This window comes from Mauremys reevesii, linkage group 3, assembly GCF_016161935.1.
Source record: "Mauremys reevesii isolate NIE-2019 linkage group 3, ASM1616193v1, whole genome shotgun sequence".
NCBI lineage: Eukaryota > Metazoa > Chordata > Testudines > Geoemydidae > Mauremys > Mauremys reevesii.
In genome coordinates, this window is record NC_052625.1 from 189,582,679 (window position 1) to 189,603,762 (window position 21,084).

Consider the following 21,084-nt stretch of genomic DNA (forward strand, 5'->3'; position numbering starts at 1 on the left):
CCCCAGCTGGAGAGGATTCTCGAAGGAGTGGAAAAGATATAAAAATGAGGAATGGAGGATACAAATCTCCTCCCTCCTCTCATCTCTACTCATGGCATTACATTTAAAAGGCAAACGAAGTATCACTGAACTGGGGTAGTGGGTCTCACTGTAAGGCTTTCAGACAGTCAGACTGCTGTAAGCATATGGTGAGAGAAATAGTTGCTTTGAATTAACTTAGCTTGTTAAGTTAGACATTATTTGAATTTTACCTTTTATTTCTTTGTAATCAATTCTGACTTTTATGCCTCCTTACTTAGAATCACAAAGCTATCTTTTGTAGTTAATAAACTTGTTTTATTTTTTTCTCTAAGCCAGTGTGTTTAGATTGAAGTGCTTGGGAACCGGGGTGGCTCTAGCCATTTCGCCGCCCCAAGCACGGCGGCATGCCACGGGGGGTGCTCTGCCGGTCGCCGGTGCCACGGCTCTGGTGGACCTCCCGCAGACGTGCCTGCGGAGGGTCCGCTGGTCCTGCGGCTCCGGTGGACCTCCCGCAGGTGTGCCTGTGGATGCTCCACCGAACCCGCGGAACCAGCGGACCCTCTGCAGGCATGCCTGCGGGAGGTCCACCGGAGCCGCCTGCCGCCCTCCCGGCGACTGGCAGAGTGCCCCCCCCCACGGCATGCCGCCCCAAGCACGCGCTTGGCGTGCTGGGGCCTGGAGCTGCCCCTGTTGGGAACCACCATTTGAGATAACTGGGTTTGTATGTATTTTCTAGTAATGAAATGACAGACTTTCTATGAGCTTGTACTGCACAGAAGGAAAGAGCTGGGCAGTGCAAGATGTACATTTCTGGGGACAAGTTTGGGACTGAGAATGTACTGTTGTCACCCAGCAATATAACTCAGGAGTGACTGGCTAGAATCACTCATATCATTCAGCTGGGAGTGATTTTGCATGTTAGAGGCTGTATGTGAACAGGCGTTAAATGGTTGTTCTTATAGCAAAGCAGTGTAAAAGGCACCCTGTGCTGGAGGGTGGAGAGGACACAGCTGTTCAACTGTCCAGACTGTACCCTGGGGAATGTCATAAGAGTACAGCAATTATTTCCTATTTTAATTTATCCTTTCTTTGGTTGAAGGTAGCAAGGAAGTACAACTTGCATTGCATAAGTCATTGTTTAATATTAGGATTTACTGAATTTGACAACCACTAAAGATTCGTGGACAATAGAATTTGAGAGATGGAAGAGACCTTTTTTTTTATGATTATCTAATTAATACCCCTGCCAGGGCCAATAAAGAAGATCTTTTCTAGAAAAAGCCATTTAAATGTTGCTTCTATTTAGAATACGTTAATTTTACTTGCAGGTGCCACACACTAAGACAGGACACTTGCTCCAGTCATCTGTGTCCAGGTATTTGTTTTACAGAGATTTTATGTCTTGGGCTCTCGAAATACTGTGCTTTTCAACTGAAACAAAATGGTGTCACAGTTCAAGCCTTTCCTGTTTCCCATACTGTCACTGGCAACCATTATGTCATCAGAATGCTTTCCAGGGATCCCAGTACAGAGGGGGAGTATTCTTGATACTACACCACTTATGGGCTACCATGATGGTCTGGAGACAGACGAAAGCAATTACAGTTCTGCCATGTTCATACACAGGCAGTGCAAGGTATGTGTGTGTGTGTGAGAAGCTTCTTGCCCCCTTTTCCCCTCCATTACACACCTCATACAAAGGCCAAGCCTCTAGCCCTTGATAAATCTCATTCAAACATCTCTAACGTTGGCATAATAATAATAATAAAGTAATTCATCAGTTGACTGGGAAAATTAGTCAAGTCCATTATCCACATTCTTTATTCAACCAGCTCTGCTCATTTTGTGAATTTAGAGTCATATCTACTTCCTTTAGTAACGAAAATGAGTTTTTATTGCTTTTCACTCTTGCTAGCACAAAGAGACAAAACAGATGAGAGAGAGAGTGGGAGTCCATTCTTTCCTTTACATCTTAGACAGAATTGTCCGCTAATTTCCAGTCACTTACAGTGGGAAATCTATTGAAAGCTATGGGGGTGCAGAGTTGTCCCTGAAGAGACAATTTAGCCTGCAGAACATATTACTAGAGAAAATGGATGAGTAGGAAAGAACCCAGCTTGACTCTTTGCACCCAGGTTGAATTGACAAAGCCAACAGTTTGGAAAAAATAATCATCTTGTGTACTGGTTACCTGAGAAAATTTGAAATAGCAACTAAGAGATGGTGAATATGGAACCCCACAATGCTATTTTAACAGATTTACTTTTCAGATTAAAGTAATATTTTAATATCTGTGATGTAGCTTAATTTCTTTCCTCATACTTGCATTTTTCTAAGCTGAATTTAATTATTTGCTGCCCATTTTTCTTTGTACTATTTCCATGTTTTCACTAGTACCTACACCTCCCCTCTTTTTGTATAATATGTGCATAACAATATGCTGTATACCCCACATCATTAAAAAAATATATTAAATCAAACTGAACTTAAAACTGATCCTTGCAATATCCCATTAGACCATTCCCTCAATACTGAAACATTACTGTTTATCATTATGATTTATCATCCCTCATCCATTTTTCAGTCCATATAATAGTGATCATGACCTTATACAACTAAATTAAAGAGAAAGCAAGGAAAAATGATCATTACTAGTACTATAGCTAATCATCGAGAAACAGGTATATTCATTGCAAATAAGTTAAAATGAGAAAATAATAAGTTCTATCAGATTTTATCTTTGTCAGTTAATACCATTTCAGTAAATCTATGATAAAAAGAAACTGTCTGCCTATATATTATATAAATATCTGTAAGTACAGTAATAAAACCTAAGAAAAGCAGGATCCCATATCAAATATAAAATGTTACTGATAATCCAGGATAAATTACCGTTTCAATGACACATGATAAGATTTTAAGCTCTTCATACTCCAAGAGGAGCTCAAGACATGAACATTCATATAATGAGAATGCCACAATTTTTATATGATGCAAATCTGGGGCCCAATCTTGCAAAGACAAACTTAGGGTGAGGTGACATTTTTCAGCCAAAACTTTTTTCTGTGAAAAAAGCAGATTTTTTTATGACAATACATTTTGTATTTTTTTTGTTTTGCTCAATTGTTTCTGTTGAAAAAAAAACTAATTTTTTTGTAATCTTTTTTGACATTTTCAAAACAAAATGTTTGGACTTTTTGTTTTGAAAAGACTTTTTTCAAATTTTCTTTAGTTTTACTTTTAAAAAATGCAAAAATATATGAAAATGGTCAAAATTGAAACAAGATGTTTGGATTTTGCTGAAATTAAGCATTTCATTTTGTTGCTAATGATTTTTTCTTAGACTTTTCAATTTTCCAAAAATTTTGAAATGCTTTTTTAAAAACTTTTTCAACTTGCCAGTGAACTGAAAAATCCCTTATTCTCCCATCGTTACTTATACAAGTGCTTATCTTTACTACAGTGAATAGTCCCACTAAAATCATATCTTGCAGATAGCAAGAGATGTTAAGAGTAACAAGAAGGGTTTCTTCAGGTATGTTAGCAACAAGAAGAAAGTCAAGGAAAGTGTGGGCCCCTTACTGAATGAGGGAGGCAACCTAGTGACAGAGGATGTGGAAAAAGCTAATGTATTCAATGAGGTGACCAGCCCTCTGTGGAGAAAGAAGTGGTTCAGGACTATTTAGCATCCAAGGGTGCTAAAGGAGTTGGCGGATGTGATTGCAGAGCCATTGGCCATTATCTTTGAAAACTCATGGTGATTGGGGAAGGTCCCGGATGACTGGAAAAAGGCTAATATAGGGAAAAAGGAGGATCCAGGGAACTATAGGCCAGTCAGCCTCACCTCAGTCCCTGGAAAAATCTTGGAGCAGGTCCTCAAGGAATCAATTCTGAAACACTTAGATAAGAGGAAAGTGATCAGGAACAGTCAGCATGGATTCACCAAGGGCAAGTCATGCCTGACTAACTTAATTGCCTTCTATGAGGAGATAACTGGATCTGTGGATGAGGGGAAAGCAGTGGATGTGTTATTCCTTGACTTTAGCAAAGCTTTTGATATGGTCTCTCACAGTATTGTTGCCAGCAAGTTAAAGAAGTATGGGCTGGACGAATGGACTATAAGGTGGATAGAAAGATAGCTAGATCGTTGGGCTCAACGGGTAGTGATCAATGGCTCCATGTCTAGTTGCCAACCAGTTTCAAGCGGAGTGCCCCAAGGGTTGGTCCTGGGGCCGGTTTTGTTCGATATCTTCATTAATGATCTGGAGGATGGCGTGGACTGCACTCTCAGCAAGTTTGCAGATGACACTAAACTGGGAGGAGTGGTAGATACACTGGAGGGTAGGGATAGGATACAGAGGGACCTAGACAAATTAGAAGATTGGGCCAAAAGAAATCTGATGAGGTTCAACAAGGACAAGTGCAGAATCCTGCACTTAGGATGGAAGAATCCCATGCACTGCTACAGACTAAGGACCGAATGGCTAGGCAGCAGTTCTGCAGAAAAGGACCTAGGGGTTACAGTGGACAAGAAGCTGGATATGAATCAATAGTGTGCCCTTGTTGCCAAGAAGGCTAATGGCATTTTGGGCTGTATAAGTAGGGACATTGCCAGCAGATCAAGGGACATGATCATTCCCCTCTATTTGACATTGGTGAGGCCTCATCTGGAGTACTATGTCTAGTTTTGGGCCCCACACTACAAGAAGGATGTGGAAAAATTGGAAAGAGTCCAGCGGAGGGCAACAAAAATGATTAGGGGACTTGAGCACATGACTAAAGAGGAGGAGCTAAGGGAACTGGGATTGTTTAGCCTGCAGAAGAGAAGAATGAGGGGGGATTTGATAGCTGCTTTCAACTACCTGAAAAGGGGTTCCAAAGAGGATGGATCTAGACTGTTCTCAGTGGTACCTGATGACAAAACAAAGAGTAATGGTCTCAAGTTGCAGTGGGGAGGTTTAGGTTGGATATTAGGAAAAACTTTTTCACTAGGAGGGTGGTGAAGCACTGGAATGGGTTACCTAGGGAGATGGTGGAATCTCCTTCCTTAGAGGTTTTTAAGGTCAGGCTTGACAAAGCCCTGGCTGGGATGATTTAGTTGGGAATTGGTCCTGCTCTGAGCAGGGGGTTGGACTAGATGACCTCCTGAGGTCCCTTCCAACCCTGAGATTCTATGATTCTATGATATGTGGAACATTTCTCTCTCTTTTTTATTAGGTATTGCTATAGATGTAATTAAAAGAGAACACAGATTATGTTACCTGGTGTCTTTGGCTTTATTCGCAGCAATAAGTATAATTTATTCATTTTATCATTATTATTTTAGGGCACAATCTCATAGACAAATTAAATAGACATTGTACATAAAAAGAAGTGATGCTTCTCTTTCAGAGGATGCTTTTTCATGCTTTGCTTACAATATCCACTTCAAAGCTAGTAATGGCATCAAATTTAATAGTTTATAGTCCATTTTATAGGTTCTTTATTTCATTAATGAATATGCAACTTCAAGTGCCCACAGCAATTTCTAAATGTATTGCTCATATTGCTGAATATCACTTGATAAAATGACTTTTTTCCTAAATGGTTATCCATGATATAAATAACAGTTAAATAAATAAGGACCCAAATTTGCAGCCCAATTTACATATGGTTAAGAACTATACAGTAAGTTCACAAATTGAATTCTGCAGATAACCTTTGCAGGGGCTAGAAGTGAACCATCCCAAGAAGCTTCATTTGAAAGCTGAATTTGGCAAATTCAGGCCTTAAAGGAGAACATCCTATAGAAAGGGACCGAGACCTTGGAGGGGAGACAATTGTTGATAGAAGGATGCCAGAAAGAAGATGTGAGATGCAAATATGCAAACAATTTCAGACCAGGTTCTCAGAGGAAATGGACTGAAGTTTATGAAGATCAAATGAAACACTAGGGATGGAGGGGTTTGAGATTCTTAAGCCTAAATTCTACTTAAGACTCACTCAAAATACAAAGTGATTTAAGAGATGCATAGGCTTTTGACACAGGGGGGAATTCACCTTCTGCAGTATTATGGAGTAGATGGAGAACTAGGTCTAAAAGCATTAAAATAGAATTATGCACAGAGAGACATTTGCTCATGGTCACATATCACGTCAATGGAAGAGTTCAGAATAGAACCTAGATCTGCTGAAGCCCTGTCCCTTGCCATAGTTGCTGGACCACATTGCCATCTAAGGAGGCCTATTTATAATCAACCATATAAAGGAGGAACTGGAATATAAACCTCTTATCTAAGCATGCATATCTTTAAATGTAATCATAAAAATTGATAGAGAGAAAAGGAGATGTTCAGTGCATACATTTAACTAACAGAAGGTGATGGAACTGTGTCCTCCTTCTTCAGCCAGTTGTAGTCCTGTTTTTGTAGAATTTGAGGGTGGGGGGGAGTGGACCATTATGTAAGCATGATGTACCCTATCCAATGGGGTGCTACATAATGAAGGTAGCATATTAGGCACATGATACGAGACTGCTAGGCTAAGCAATATAGTTAAAGAGAGTAACCATCATTCATATCTCCTACCTTGGATTTATTATCTATCATCAGTGTGCTCACAAATGTGACAGCTTTTCCTCATTCTTCTTTACACATGTAAATAGTAAGTGGTAATTTTACATAAGATATTACTGCCCCTTTGGCCTCTGCTGTTTAACAATATGCAAGGTTGTTTCTGTTACAAGGAGTAATTGAGACACAAGCAGGTCTATTCCTTGGTGCAACTGTGTTCATTTACAAAGAAAGGACACAAAGTCCTGTTTCCCTGAAGACAGTTGAAATAGATAACAGCAGACAGGTTCTTTGCTTAGAAATCTCTAAGTCTGCTGTCTAGTACCCAAGAATATTTGTCCCTGCTCTCTCTCTGGGCGACACTCATAACTGCTTCTCTTGCTGTCTAGTGGTTTTTCTCCTCTTCTCTAAGACATACGAGGTTTCTCAAACAATCCCTTAGCCCATAAATTTTCACCCACTCCCAAAGAAACCCCTCAGACTATGCAGTTTGGGCCTGCTCAGTCTTCAGCATGCAGCCCAGTGCCCTGGGCAGTAGCCTCATATTGTTTCCATCTATCACCACCTAAAGAGTCATTTAATTGCTCTTACATTTAACCTGAAAGAAAGTGCTTAGCACTCAGCTTTAAAGAGGTCTGTCATTGTCTCTAGACAAAGACAAAAACACCATATCACCTGTGGGTCATCACTTTTTAGAAGTGATCAATCCATATCTGACCTTTCCGTCCTCATCCTCAGAGGAAACCTGCACAATATCTTCAAAAGATGAGCCTGGGAACTTAAATTTGTAACTCTGCTAGATGCTAAAAACCATGGATTTAACATAAACAATGGTTTTATGGCCCATTACAAAACTTGTAACACACGCTGCTGCCCCTCCATTGTCCTACGATTGCAGAGGTGTTAATTGCCCACTTCATTTTTAGTGGAGTTATACAACATGTGCTTACAGTCTTATGCTTAATCAGTCTCACCTTTTATTTAGCTCTGACTCTGTGGTTTCCTTCTCTGGACCTCAGGAAGAGCTCTGTGGAGCTCAAAATCTTGTCCTCCTCCACCAACAGAAGTTGGTCCAATAAAAGATGTTACCTCACCCACCTTGTTTCTAAAAATAATTAAAGGAATTTTAAATAAACCCACAACATTTAATGGGGAAATTTTTCAGATAAACTGTTTTCAGTAAAAATGTTCAGCTTTTGGTAGAAAAAAATAGTTTTAGGGTTTTGAAAACTGAAAAGTTTTAACCAAAGTAAGCTTGATTTTCAGTTTTTGGTTTTTCAATGAAATATCTAAAATGAAAATCTTAGACAAAAATGTTTTAGTCACAAAGCCATTTTGCAGTCAGAAAACTGTTTCAAAATTTTTGAGCAGCTCTACTAAAATCCAAACATACAGGTATATTAAATGCAATAAGAATAAGATACTTTACAAGTTCATGCTCTTTTTATCAAACTATCTCAAACTGTTTAAAATATTAATTAATTACACCTCACTATATGTTACAAATCACAGAATCAAATGAGTCATTTAGTGAGGATAGGAATATCCATATCCTAATTTTAAACTAATGCTCAGATTCAATGTGTACATTAAAAATGCAGATAGTCAAATAGATAAAAACTACTGGTGAAGTCTTTGCCCCATTGAAATCAATGGGTGTTTTGTCATTTACTTCAATGGAGCCAGGATTTCACCCTCCAAATCCTCCGATGCATCAGACACAGACCTTCACCTATCACAACTGACATTAACAAAAAGTTTTCAATATTTTAAAAATTCGTAGTTTCAACTAAATTTCATGTCCATTTGAAATGATTTGTCATCTTTCAAAGTGTGGATTATCTGTCAGCTTCGGTAGTTGACAAAGCAAATCAGAATGAGTAAAGTTAAATGTATCAATAAAATAAAGGGGAAAAAACATAGTAACAATTAATAAGATACCAAGGAAATTTCTGTATTTAAATTAGACATCTGTGCCCTATTTTGAAATGTCCATCACTGAAAGTGATTCAGCACATTTCCCCCAATCTCCTGTCAGCGTACACATATTTTCAGACCTTTTGGCTTTAACATCTTCCCTGCTGCATATGCATATTAACATTTGCTGGTATAGCTTTCACTTTAAAACCTATTTGCATGGATGGTTTCTATCACTAACTAAAATATCAAATTCATGATATATCATTTCTCGATTTGTAAGCATGGTTCATTATTCAGCTTTAACAACAAACCACAAGGTAAACTTGTTCTTCAGAACTTGCATGGGTAACTTAAAACTATGATATAAAAAACAAGATGGTTTAGGCACATTAATAGATAATGGGATATAGAGCTTTTCATTTCTAGCTTGCCAGGTCTAATCAATCTATGAATTTCTAACTCACCAGACACCACAGTATATAGGGTCACCATGATCCTAGGTTGAACTGAGAAAGCAAGACCCTTCCTGAGTAGGAGAAGGCTATGGCCACACTAGAACGTTTACAGTGGAGCAGCTGCACCACTGTAGCACTGCTAGTGTAACTGTTCCAAGCTGACAAGAGAGAGCTCTCCCATCAACTTAATTAATCCATCCCCAATGAGCAGCGGTAACCATATTGGCAGGAGAAGCTCTCCTGCCGACATAGTTCTGTCCACACTGGCACTTAGGTCAGTATAACTGACGTCACTTACAGGGGGTGGCTTATGCACACTCTCGAGCACCCTAAGTTATATCAACCTAAGCTATAGTGTAGCCATAGCTGAAGAAATTCAAAAAAGTATCCAAAAGATCCCCAGAAATACTAAGATGAGGAGGGAAAAGCTGTCGTCTGTTTATTTTTTAAAAAGGTAATAATTGGAGATATACCAATCTCCTAGAACTGGAAGGGACCTTGCAAGGTTATGGAGTCCAGCCCCCTGCCTTCACTAGCAGGACCAATTTTTGCCCCAGATCCCTAAGTGGCCCCTCTCAAGGATTGAACTCACAACCCTGGGTTTAGCAGGCCCATGCTCCAACGACTGAGCTATCCCTCCTTGGGTGGAAAAGAGAAGGAGAAATATTTAGAATACCGGGGTGCAGATACAGGACTGTGTGTGAAATTCTGTGGCCTGTTTTATGCAGGAGGTTCGATTAGATTATAATAATGGTCCCTTTTGGTCTTAAAATCTATTAGTCATCTGAAATGAAAAAAAGAGCTGAGCTCAATAAGTTTGATGAATATGTCAACCCAAAAGCTAACTTCAAATTGATGTGCTATCCATTTTGTAACAAAGTGCAAGATCCAAGTGTCTGTGGATTAATTAAAGTTGCCGCTGTGAATGATGAAATGATTCAGGACAGGATAGTGTTTGCAACAAATCCACCAAAAGTTCATGAAAAGTTCATAAATCAGGGAGCTCAACTTGATTTGAATAAATTACTAGACATTCCTTTAACACATAAAAAGGCACAAGCCCAGCACATGCCTATGTGTAAAGAGGAGATAGTGTATGGAATCACAAAGCCTCAGGCTGCCACGAAACCAGAAATGATTTGATCCAAGTCAGAAGACTACCAACATGTAAGCAAAAAGAAAGTTTGTGGCAAAAGTGGGAGAATACATCTGCCAAATGCGGATCCAGCAATAGGACAGTTATGTTATAAATGTGTCATATTTGTAATATATAAAAATATGCAAATATGTGGGTTTAAATTTTAGTACTATTAAATTTAGTACAATTTGAGTACTACCCATTGTTGAAAAAAATTACCTTTTGCTAACACAATCTAGCTATCTAGAAGCTATAATATTACTTAATATCACCAGGTCATGTTATTACCAACCATCTTAAATTCAGCTAAACTAAATGCTTAGGCAGTTAGAGTTATACAGACAGGAAATAGTTTCCTGATATAATTCTTGGCTTTTTTTAAAAATTGCACCACAACTGACAACTAGCATTATCCAAAATCTAAGTTAAATGATTCTTTAGTTCAAAGCTTCTGCTTACATTATATATCCACTAGGGTTTAGTGAATAATGGATTTGTTGGGTTTGGTGGCAAAACTGAAAAATGTAAAAATCCTCTTCATTTTAAACCAAAAACTGATTTTTTTTGTTTTATCGCTGAAATAAAAAAAACAAATAAATAAATCAAGTTAGCTAAACATTTTGAATGTTGTTTTGAAACAAGATTTTGGAATGAAATGTAAATTCAAACTGACATTTTCAAAATGAATGTCAATTTGAAATCAAATGTCAAACATTTACTTTGAAAATGTCAACAAAAAACAATTCAATGTTTCTGGAAAAATATTATGTTTTTTAGATGAAACTGTTCATCATATTTGACCTAAATTTATAAATAGTTTCAGTGTTCCCAAAATGCATTTACTGTTCACTGAAAACATTTTTGTCGTTTTAATACCCATACAAGCGAGCAAACACATCATATCAAAAACATAACATTGTTATATGATATCTGATTTGAGTCCCAATCTTAAATTAGTTGGTGGTCTCAGTCAAGTTCTTAGCGGGGAGGCATCCACAGAATAATCAACTGCAACATTCAGCACTAACTGACACCAATGTGTTGACCTTCACAACACATAGATTGCAAGAACATTGGATAATGCAGTTCCTATTACCCCATAGGTAGTGCTGTAGGTCAGGGTTGAGGCATACTGACAAGACATTGTAGGAAAGATTGCAATGCCACTATTTTGTGAATTAAGTCCATATTCATCAAGGTACATAAGCACATGAGTAACTCCAAGTATGTGTGTAGCCCCATGAAAATCAATGGGTCTATTTACGTGGTTAAAGTTAAGCACAGAATCATAAAATCATGGGACTGGAAGGGACCTTGAGAGGTCATCTAGTCCCCTGCACTCATGGTAGGACTATACTTATGCAGTTGCATAAGTACATTGGAGCTTCACAGAGCTAGCAGATTCCAGGTATGTCAGAGTGGCATCTTTAGAAAAGCAACATGAAAAGAATTTTTAAGAAAAGAAAAAAAAGTAAATACAGTGTAGTTCTCTTGTGAATGAGACTTGAACCTAGCTCATCTTAATATACTCCCTCTAAAGGTTTGGAAAGTTAAAAGGATATAATGCAAAAGCACAAAGTACTCTATAGGATTCTTTATTCCTTCAGTGTCACAAGAGGAACAATTGAAATTGAAGTACCAGTATAGAGACTTCCACAACATAGCAAATGTAAAGCAAGAGAAGTGGTAGACAAAATATACTTGTAAACAACTTGCCATTGAACTATCTCTATTTTTGCTCTAGAAGAGTCTTATTGTGTTAAGCTTTTCATGGAGAAAGTTGACATGCAAGGATTGAGGCTAAAAGGTACAGACTTAATTGTACAGAGAGTGATAGAATTACAAAATTCTTACCAAAGTTTGAACCCCTGTAAACTGAATGTTTGTTGATGCTACTGTGAGAAGGCTCTTTATGGGTTTTTTTTATTTATACTCTGGAAAAAATTTCCAGTGGAAAGTTTGTATTTACTCTCCCTTTTTTAGATTCACTCAGTTGTTACAGGAATAGCTTGTTTGTCTCCCTGTAGATGTTTAAAGTTGGTTTAAATCACTGAGGAGAGACAATTAAGGAAGCTAATTGTATTGCTGAAAACAATAATTAGGCTTTTTCCTCTCTCTCTGTTTTCTGTTTCTTGTTTTGGTCCTTTTGTTGTTCAAGCAGAGGTAAAAATTCAGATCAGGGACACAGCAAATCTCAGAAGTGAGGATTAACTGCCTACCTAGCAAGGCATGTTCTAGAACTGATAGAGTAGGAACAGTTACTCTATCTTCCAGGCTTGAATGGATGCCATTTGATTTCCATATCTCATAATTGGAGACTCATAATTCGTTTATAAAATGAAACTATTGCAAGGTTCTCAACAATTTGATGATAAACTTGATTAACTCTAATCACTTGCTTGAAATACTTTAGAAAATGTTGCCAGGGGAAAGAACTCTGCCCCAAATTATACTTTTAGTGCTTAGAAATTGTGTATATGTCACTCTAGATTGTCATGGACCACACAGGAGCTATGTTATGAAACACCCTTGCTTCACCAGTTAGAAGCATAGTCTGTTGCTAACTATCCAAAATGCTCTTGTTCTGAAATAACCTTCTGTACCAGTTTCTTTCTATAAGATTGTGATCATACCTTATGGGGCTGTAGTTCAAACTACTACACAGACAATTTCTCTCTCCAGAGTATTCGGGAAATTACTATAGGGCAGGGGTAGGCAACCTATGGCACGCATGCCGAAGGTGGCACGTGAGCTGGTTTTCAGTGGCACTCACGCTGCCTGGGTCCTGGCCACTGGTCTGGGGGGGCTCTGCATTTTAATTTAAATTTAAATGAAGCTTCTTAAACATTTAAAAAACCTTATTTACTTTACATACAACAACAGGTTAGTTATATATTATAGACTTATTGAAAGAGACCTTCTAAAAATGTTAAAATGTATTACTGGCACGCGAAACCTTAAATTAGAGTGAATAAATGAAGACTCGGCACACCACTTCTGAAAGGTTGCCGACCCCTGCTATAGGGTTTTAAGCATAATCACAGATAGTTACAAATCAGACCTGAATAGACAAATGAATTCAGATCCAGATCCTCTGATCTAACACTTATCCTCTCTGGAAAGCCTTCCATCACACTCCAGGGCCCTACAGGCATCTGGAAAACTCAAACACTTGAAAGTCCCTCATAGGCTAACATTAGTGCTAATCAGAGTTTTTTAATGAATTCATAATAATACTTTTCACTTCTCTAGTGCCTTTTTTGCCTCGTTTTCTTTCTACAATGCCCCCAGTAGGCAGTTTTTGTGTTTCCTTCTCCTGGCCTGCCTGGGGCTGCTGTCCTCCCTCTGCCACAGTCTCCAGTGCCGGGGTTAGGCCACTCGGCCAGTATCGGGACCCAACCGGGAGACAGTCAGGGGTCTATGACCCTAGCCCCCCAGGTACCTCAGGACAAGCTGTGCTCTTTCTTACTGATACTCATGGTTCCAGGGACAGGGTGCAGCTCACTCTCCCTTGCTGGGGGGACTTTCATCTTGTTCTCCGGGCCGTGAGGGCCATTTTGGGGGAGGACAAAGGGAACGGGAGGCAGAATGCTGTGGCCTACCGGTAGACCCACTGCTTCTGTGACTTTCTGATGGCTTTTGGGATTGGTCACGATTTGCTGTGGGGTCCTATGGGGACTGCTGGCGTGCCTGCTCGTGAGGATCCTGCCCAGCCCTCCTTATGTTGCCGACCATCTTTGCCACTCTGAACACCTGGGGCTGTAGGGTGGATCTCCGCAGGTGTCAGGTGCGCTCCTTCCTTCGGGGCGGGGGGGTACTTGGTAAACTTCCTGCAGGAGACCCATACGGGCCCAGCCGCTGAAGCTAGAAGGCGACTGTGGAGAGGGACAGGATGTACTTTAGACACCTTTAAGTTTGTGAGGGTGGTGTGGCGACCCTGTTCTCCCCTGACCTGCAGCCCAAGATGCTGGGAACAGCCGAGTTCGTGCCAGGTCACCTGCTGCACCTCCAGGCCTAGGTGGAAGGGCTGACTTTGAACTTAGTCAACATCTATGCCCAGACATTGGGCCCAGATCGGGTGTGTTTCTTCCAGCAGGTGTCCACCTTCCTCAGCTCTCTAGATTCTCACGAGTGCCTGGTCCTGGACGGGGATTTTAACACCACCCTCGAAGAGCGGGACCGCATGAGGATCGAGCAGTTCCAGGCTGCTGCAGGCATCCTCCCTGAGATCAGAGATCATCACTCCCTGGTGGACGTCTTGCACAACCACCACCTACCTGGATGATTAATCCACCTTTATGTTACGTATGTCTGGGTGGAGGTCGATTGGTCGCGTCACTCCCAGTTGGATCGCATTTACCTATCTCGTCACCATTTTTGCAGGCCCACACCTCCAGCATCCAGCCAGCCCCGTTCTTGGACCACCATTTGGTGGCCGCAACGGCCTCTCTCCTCTCAGAGAGGGCGGTGCTCGCCTATTGGCACTTTAATAATAGCTTACTGGAGGACATGGGCTTCATGGTGCCCTTCCGGGAGTTCTGGCTGGCCTGGTGAGGGCAGAGGCAGGCCTTTCCCTTGGCGCAATTGTGGTGGGATGTGGGGAAAGTTTGCGCCGGGGGGACCAGCCGGCAGAGGGATATGGAAATAGAACAGTTGGAGCGGGAGGTCTTAGAGCTGGAGAGGTATCTGGCTGCCAGTCCCGGGGAACCATCCCTCTGCGGAGCATGCCGGGAGAAGCAGGAGAAGCTCCAGGCCTTCAACGACCTTTGGTCCCAGGGTGCCTTGTTTTGATCCCGCATCTGTCTCCTGCGGGAGATGGATTGTGGTTCCCACTTCTTCTACGCCCTGGAGAAAGAGAGGAGGGCAAAAAAGCACATCATCTGCCTTTTGGCAGAGGATGGTGCCTCCCTCATGGATCCGGTGGAGATGTGTGAGAGGGTCAGGGCCTTTTACGTTGCCTGCGGGATGCTTTGGGATGAACTCCCGGTCAGAGCAGGCAACTGAGACCAGCTGGAGCTACCTCTCACTCTGGCTGAGTACTCGGAAGCCCTCCATCTCATGCCCACCAATAAATCTCTGGGCATGAATGGGTCGACCGTGGAGTTCTACCGCATGTTCTGGGATGTCCTCGGCCCAGACCTTGCTACCGTCTGGGCCAAGTCCTTGGGGAGCAGGGTCCTCCCTCTGTTGTGCAGGCAAGCCGTGCCCGCCGTGATTCTGAAGAAGGGGGACCGCCGCGACCTTAGGAATTGGCGTCCCGTCTCGCTCCTCATCATGGACTATAAGGTTGTGGTGAAGGCCATTTCACTTCAACTGGGGTCTGTGCTGGTGGACATGGTCCATCCTGACCAGATCTACACTGTCCAAGGGCATACCATCTTCTACAATGTCTATTTGTTCTATTCTCCTTGAACTTGGGTGAAGAGAGGGTCTGTCGTTTGCCCTCCTGTCTCTGGATCAGGAGAAGGCATTTGACCAGATGGACCATGGGTATCTTCTGGGCACTCTGTGGGCATTCAGCTTCAGGACCCAATTCGTGGGTTTTCTCCAGGTGCTATATGGCTCCGGAGAATATTTGGTCAGGCTCAACTGGACTGTTCTGGTGTCCACAATTCAAGAAAGATGTTGATAAATTTGAGAAGGTTCAGAGAAGAGCCATGAGAATGATTAAAGGATTAGAAAACCTGCCTTATAGTGATATGCTCAAGAAGGTCAATCTAGTTATTTTAACAGAGAAGTTTAATGGCTTACTTGATCACAGTCTATAAGTACCAACATGAAGAACAAATATTTGATAATGGGCTCTTCAGACTAGCAGACAAAGATATAACAGGATCCAATAGTTGGAAGGTGAAGCTAGACAAATTCAGACTGGAAATATAGCACACATTTTTGACAGCAAAGGTATTTAGGCATTGGAACAACTTGGTTTGTAGTGGATTCTCCATCACTGACTGTTTCTAAATCAAGTTGGGATGTTTTTCTAAAAGATACGCTGCAGTTCAAATAGGATTTAATTCAGGGAAATTCTGTGGCTTGTGTTATGCAGAATAATAGATAATAACAGTAGTCCCTTCTGAACTTTGAATCTATGAATAAACTAGCAGACTAAAAACATTGTAAATAAGACCTACTTGACCAGAGTATATAAATAGAACCTCATTTAGAAACAGTTCAGCGGTCACTGCATGTAGAGGTCATAGTGAATTTCTTACCTCATCAGTTGAGACCTTGTGACCAAGTCCTCCTTTTCTTATACTTAATTTAATGCCAATTACACCTGTTGCATTTGCACAGTTTTAAACTTAATGTATAACACAGTATCTTACTATTGTTTCCCTGTACTGTAGATTAAATTCTGTTGACACTGATGCAGCGTATGAGTAAATCATCCATATCACTTGTACTTGAAATCATCATGAAACTTCAGTAAAATACTAATTATGTAAAAAAACACAACTAAGGGGAGAAGAGCGACAATTGGAGAATCCCTTCTAAATATTTACTTTTTCATTTTGCATTGAATTTACTGCTTATTTCTCTTGCTCATAATGTGTAGTGATGGCTTCAAGACACTTGTCCCTTCTTCCTCTACCTTTCTTTGGCAAGGAAACATAGGTGAGTACCAATTAATATAATGCACTCTGTCTGTCTTGTATTAATTTAATAGGAAGCAATGGGGTAAGGGGAAGATCAGCAGGCCCCAGCCTGCAGCATCAGGAACAAAGGAGGTTGCTTGTATTGAATTCAGGGAGACTAATGGGCAATCTATTCCTGCATGTACCAATCTGTGCTCCCTAGAATGTTACTCATCATTCTGTCTAACTTCAATAATACTCTTAGCATGATATGTCTAAGATTAATGAGGCATTTATCTTCAGATGAGAAGCCAGAACAAAAAAATACATTTGCCAACAATATTGTTGCAGTTGAATTAATTCCAGCTTTTGCAAATGTCAATCTCAATGAGGGACACTGGCCTGCATGGCAGGAGGTTTGAAGCCAAACTACCAGGAGGAGATCTGGGAGGGATTATACCTCAGAAAGGTGCAGCATGCTCCCTCCAGCTGCATACATAGACAGATCTGCTGGGCAATAACAAGGGGCAATAGGCCCTCCGATCTCTCTCCACCCACTTTACAGTGGCTTGTGCTCATGGTGCTGAAAGGAGTAAACAGTCTCTGCATGCAGGACACAACAGGGACTGCAGCTGTGTTTAGCCCTGAAGAGGGCTCCTGGTGTCTTCCCCCCTTGTGAAACTGTCATGCATGGGTAGCGTGTAGCATAGGCTGGGGAAAGCTGTGCCTCCCCAAACAGCCCTGCATGGCTCTGCCCATGTTCTGCTCCAAGGCCCCCTCCTGTTTGCTGCTAGGTGACCCAGCCCAGGCTTTTCAGGAAGCCTGCTGTGTGGGGCTGGAGCTAGAGTGGCCAGCCTGTGTCTAGGACTTGGGGTGGCTGGGGCCGCCCAGCTGTGGAAGACCCCCACCACTGGGGATGCACTGACCAGTGCTCCAGGGTGGGGGAGGGCAGCCCAGGGATGGAGCAGGGGCCTCTGTGCTTTGGTGGGGGAAGAGGGGTGGGGCCTCAGGCAGACGGGGCGGGGCAGGCCAGGGGCTAGTCTCTCTGCACCTGTGGCTCACCCACCACCCTTGCTGACACAGAGTAAGAAGATTTAGGTTCTGACCTGTATAAAGAACTAGATCATATCATTGTTGTTGCCCTTGCCCAGTACTTTTGAAGAAGCTTGTGAATGGGAGCTCTGTGGTTACTGACAAAGAAATGTACTGAAAATTATTCCCCATACATTTTCTTTGCATACAAATCATCACCACAGCTCAACAAAAATCTTTCAGCACATTTCCTCTTTCACAGCAGCATTCAGAAGAAGTAAATTAGAGAAAAGTTAGTCAGATCACTTCAGTGGCAAACATTTTCCCCAAATTCGCCATCAAAGGGATCTCACCATGAGTGAACCACTAGTCCCAATTCTGCAGCCTTAACAAGTTTCACCTCTACCGTAGGTCATCCTGATAAAAGCCTGTACAACATACTGAAGATCTCTGGTCACTTAGATGAAATGTGCGCTGTGGAAAACCTCAGAACTGTTCCTTAGGAGGACTCTCCTCTCTGGAACTACATCTCCACTGAGCCCTGCCAAGGGACAATAAAGAAATACCCATATCAAGAACAATAGACACCATATATCTGGGATACCTTACGTTACCTTCTTCTCTTGAGGGAAGATTTCCTTATATTACATGAGGCCTTCCAATCCATCACTTCACATCTGGATAGTTCCAGCTGTGCAATGACAAAAAATAAGATGCCAATGGCCAAGCAAGCTAGGTTGGAAATGTAAAGATGAGGTAAAGAGTAAGTCATACAGAGAAAATACATGGACAGAACATGCTGTAAAGGGATTGGTTCCTGCAAAGTAACCAGGCTAATCCCCAAATGAATAATGCAATACATAGTAAATGCAATGAAATGAGTAAAGGTATATAAAAGAAGAACATTTCTGTGTAAATTTCGATCTGTGATGTACTCTGCATCCACCCCGCATATGAGTCCTAATCAACTCAGCGTAGCATTGCTGTATGTCAAATAAAGATACATATGTGACAAAGTCTGGAGTTGAACTGTATTCTTGGGAAGCCAACTAGAAAGAAGTCTCAGAGGGAATCCCAACACTTAATAGATTAAGGGGTAGAATGGGATGACATACTGAATATGGTATTAACATACAGAATGAAGGATTGTTAATGGTAAGATTAAAATCTTTGATAGCTATTTTTTAATGACTTGTACCTATGGACAGTGAATGAGTTTAGATGAGGTAACATTTAGGCCCAGAAGTGTTTCTGGCATAAGTGTGGTTTTCCCAGTTCTTCTTTTACGTAGAATAGCTCATCTCTTTTAAATGATGTTATTGCCAACAGAACAAAGGTAACATGTTGTACTGGAAGTTTTGAGGTGAAAAAATACACACAATTGTAACAACAAGAAGCCTTTTATTTGGAAGACCGAGGAACAGGGTGACATTAAACAGCATGACATAAAAACTACATAAACCACAAAAAATGCAAAAGTTGGGTAAATTGAAACTTGTGCATGTGTAACACATGGATTACATAAAAAAGTGTGTAATATTCTAAAAGCTGACTGGAGAAAAGTTAAGTAATACAGAAATTGAAAATATATAATAATTCTAGTGAACATGGCCCAAACTGGAGCAACACTGGACCAAAAATTAAAGGAAAGGAACTGACAGACCAGACCAAGGGATCAGGGGAGGCAATGGCCATCATGAAGTACAGGAGAATTCCCAGTGCCTGGGAATATGGTAACTTGGATCCATTCACCTATTCTGTCTTATCTGTTATTGTTTGGCATAAAAAACATGTTCAAATATTGTAAGTGACAATATTTCTGTCTAAAATTATACAGATAAAGGCAAAAATTGATTAAGCCTGAATTGTGTGGACTTGTAACTCAGGTTCCCAGTTTAACCTCCAACAATTTTCATAATTCTGCACACGCACGCACATGTACACACCTCTCTAATCTTCTCTCTGAGATGATTTTTCAGTCTTCATAGAGTGAACATAGTATGCAGAGTGTCACCTGGACTCTTCGGAGCTTGAGAAATGGCAGCATCTCAGTACAGGTCTGTCGTATCTTATGTGCATTTAACATGCGCGATTTCAGCTTTACGTAGTCGGCAAAAACAAAAAAAAAAGAGGAAAATAACAATTTTAATACTGTACCTGTAGTGCGGGCGATTCCGCCCGCCATTCAACAAAACGTAATTTTGACTATACGCGGTTTTCGCTTTACGCGCTAACCGCGGAACGGAACCCCCACATAAGATGAGACTCACCTGTACTTTCAAACATTTCAATAGGTTTGTTAGTAAACAAACAGCATGGGGTTTCCACAGCTAACAGCATTCCAGCCCTTGTGTTAATAGCTGACCCATTTGCTAATTGCTGGTGACACTGAAATGTGTAGCCTATATGCAAAGTATTATAGGGCTTGGGATCAGCACCTCACATATCCATTACCTGTGTCTCTATAAGGGTCTCGCTCTAGAGGGCACCCCAATAAGCCATATTAAGTCAGGCAAGAAGTTGCAAACCTTTATCTCACTAAGTGTTGCCATATTTTCGCTTTTTAACTGAAACAGAATCCTAGTTATAGCCAAATGTGAGTTACACAGTCTCTGTAGCCTCTCGGGGTGACTAATGCTTCCCTCCAGCTCTCCCTCTAGGTCCATAAAACACACTGTGATGGACCACACTGTAATGGAGGGCTTCTCTAGTACATAAATCTGGAATAGCACATACCTGTATTCAAAAGTGGTTACAGGTATTGAGACCCAGTCCTCATAGCAAACACAGTGCTTGGTCCTGCATTAATCAGCTGCTGATTTCATAGGGATGTTTTTAACTCTTCTGTTTAAAACCTTCCCCCCTCTTGCTCACTGATTGGCTCAGCTCCCAGAGGATGATGAGGCCGTGACCTGCCAGATGGATAGCTCACAATGAAAAACTTCCTACATGGTCTCAGAACAACTATTGAGCATGTTTGGTAACTACCGCACCCTATTCTGGAAGTTTCTGGATTTTTAAAATTACCCTGCCCTACTCTCTGCACATGTGCAAAGACACCAAGCGTCCAACTAAGATCCATGTCTCCTCTCCACTGTTTCTCTTCTCCCTTGGAGAAATAAAATCAAATGCTATATAAAGCATGTGAGTTACAAGTGCAGTTTTGCCTACTTAATTCAGATACTCCCGATGCTACAGTTTCATCTAACAAATAGAGAAGTTACCCCCAATAGGAAAATGAAAAACTCCAAATAAGAGGATCAAGATAGAGTAGTAGGGGTTGACCAATAGAATAAGTTTTGGTTATTGAAATAGTCATATTGGTGCTTCTGAAAGGCAACAGAGAAGAATATCTCTAGAAGAAACCTAAAGCATTGGCTATATTTGTA

General features: G+C 41.0%; 1 long non-coding RNA gene across 1 annotated transcript; it reads left to right on the top strand.

Moving 5' to 3' along the window:
- Positions 1–1,589: 1,589 nt before the first annotated feature.
- On the top strand, positions 1,590–19,405 carry LOC120402163. The gene is made up of 3 exons (XR_005597030.1): positions 1,590–1,657; positions 16,645–16,703; positions 19,298–19,405. It is a non-coding gene; the product is annotated as an uncharacterized LOC120402163 (long non-coding RNA).
- The last annotated feature ends 1,679 nt before the right edge of the window (positions 19,406–21,084 follow it).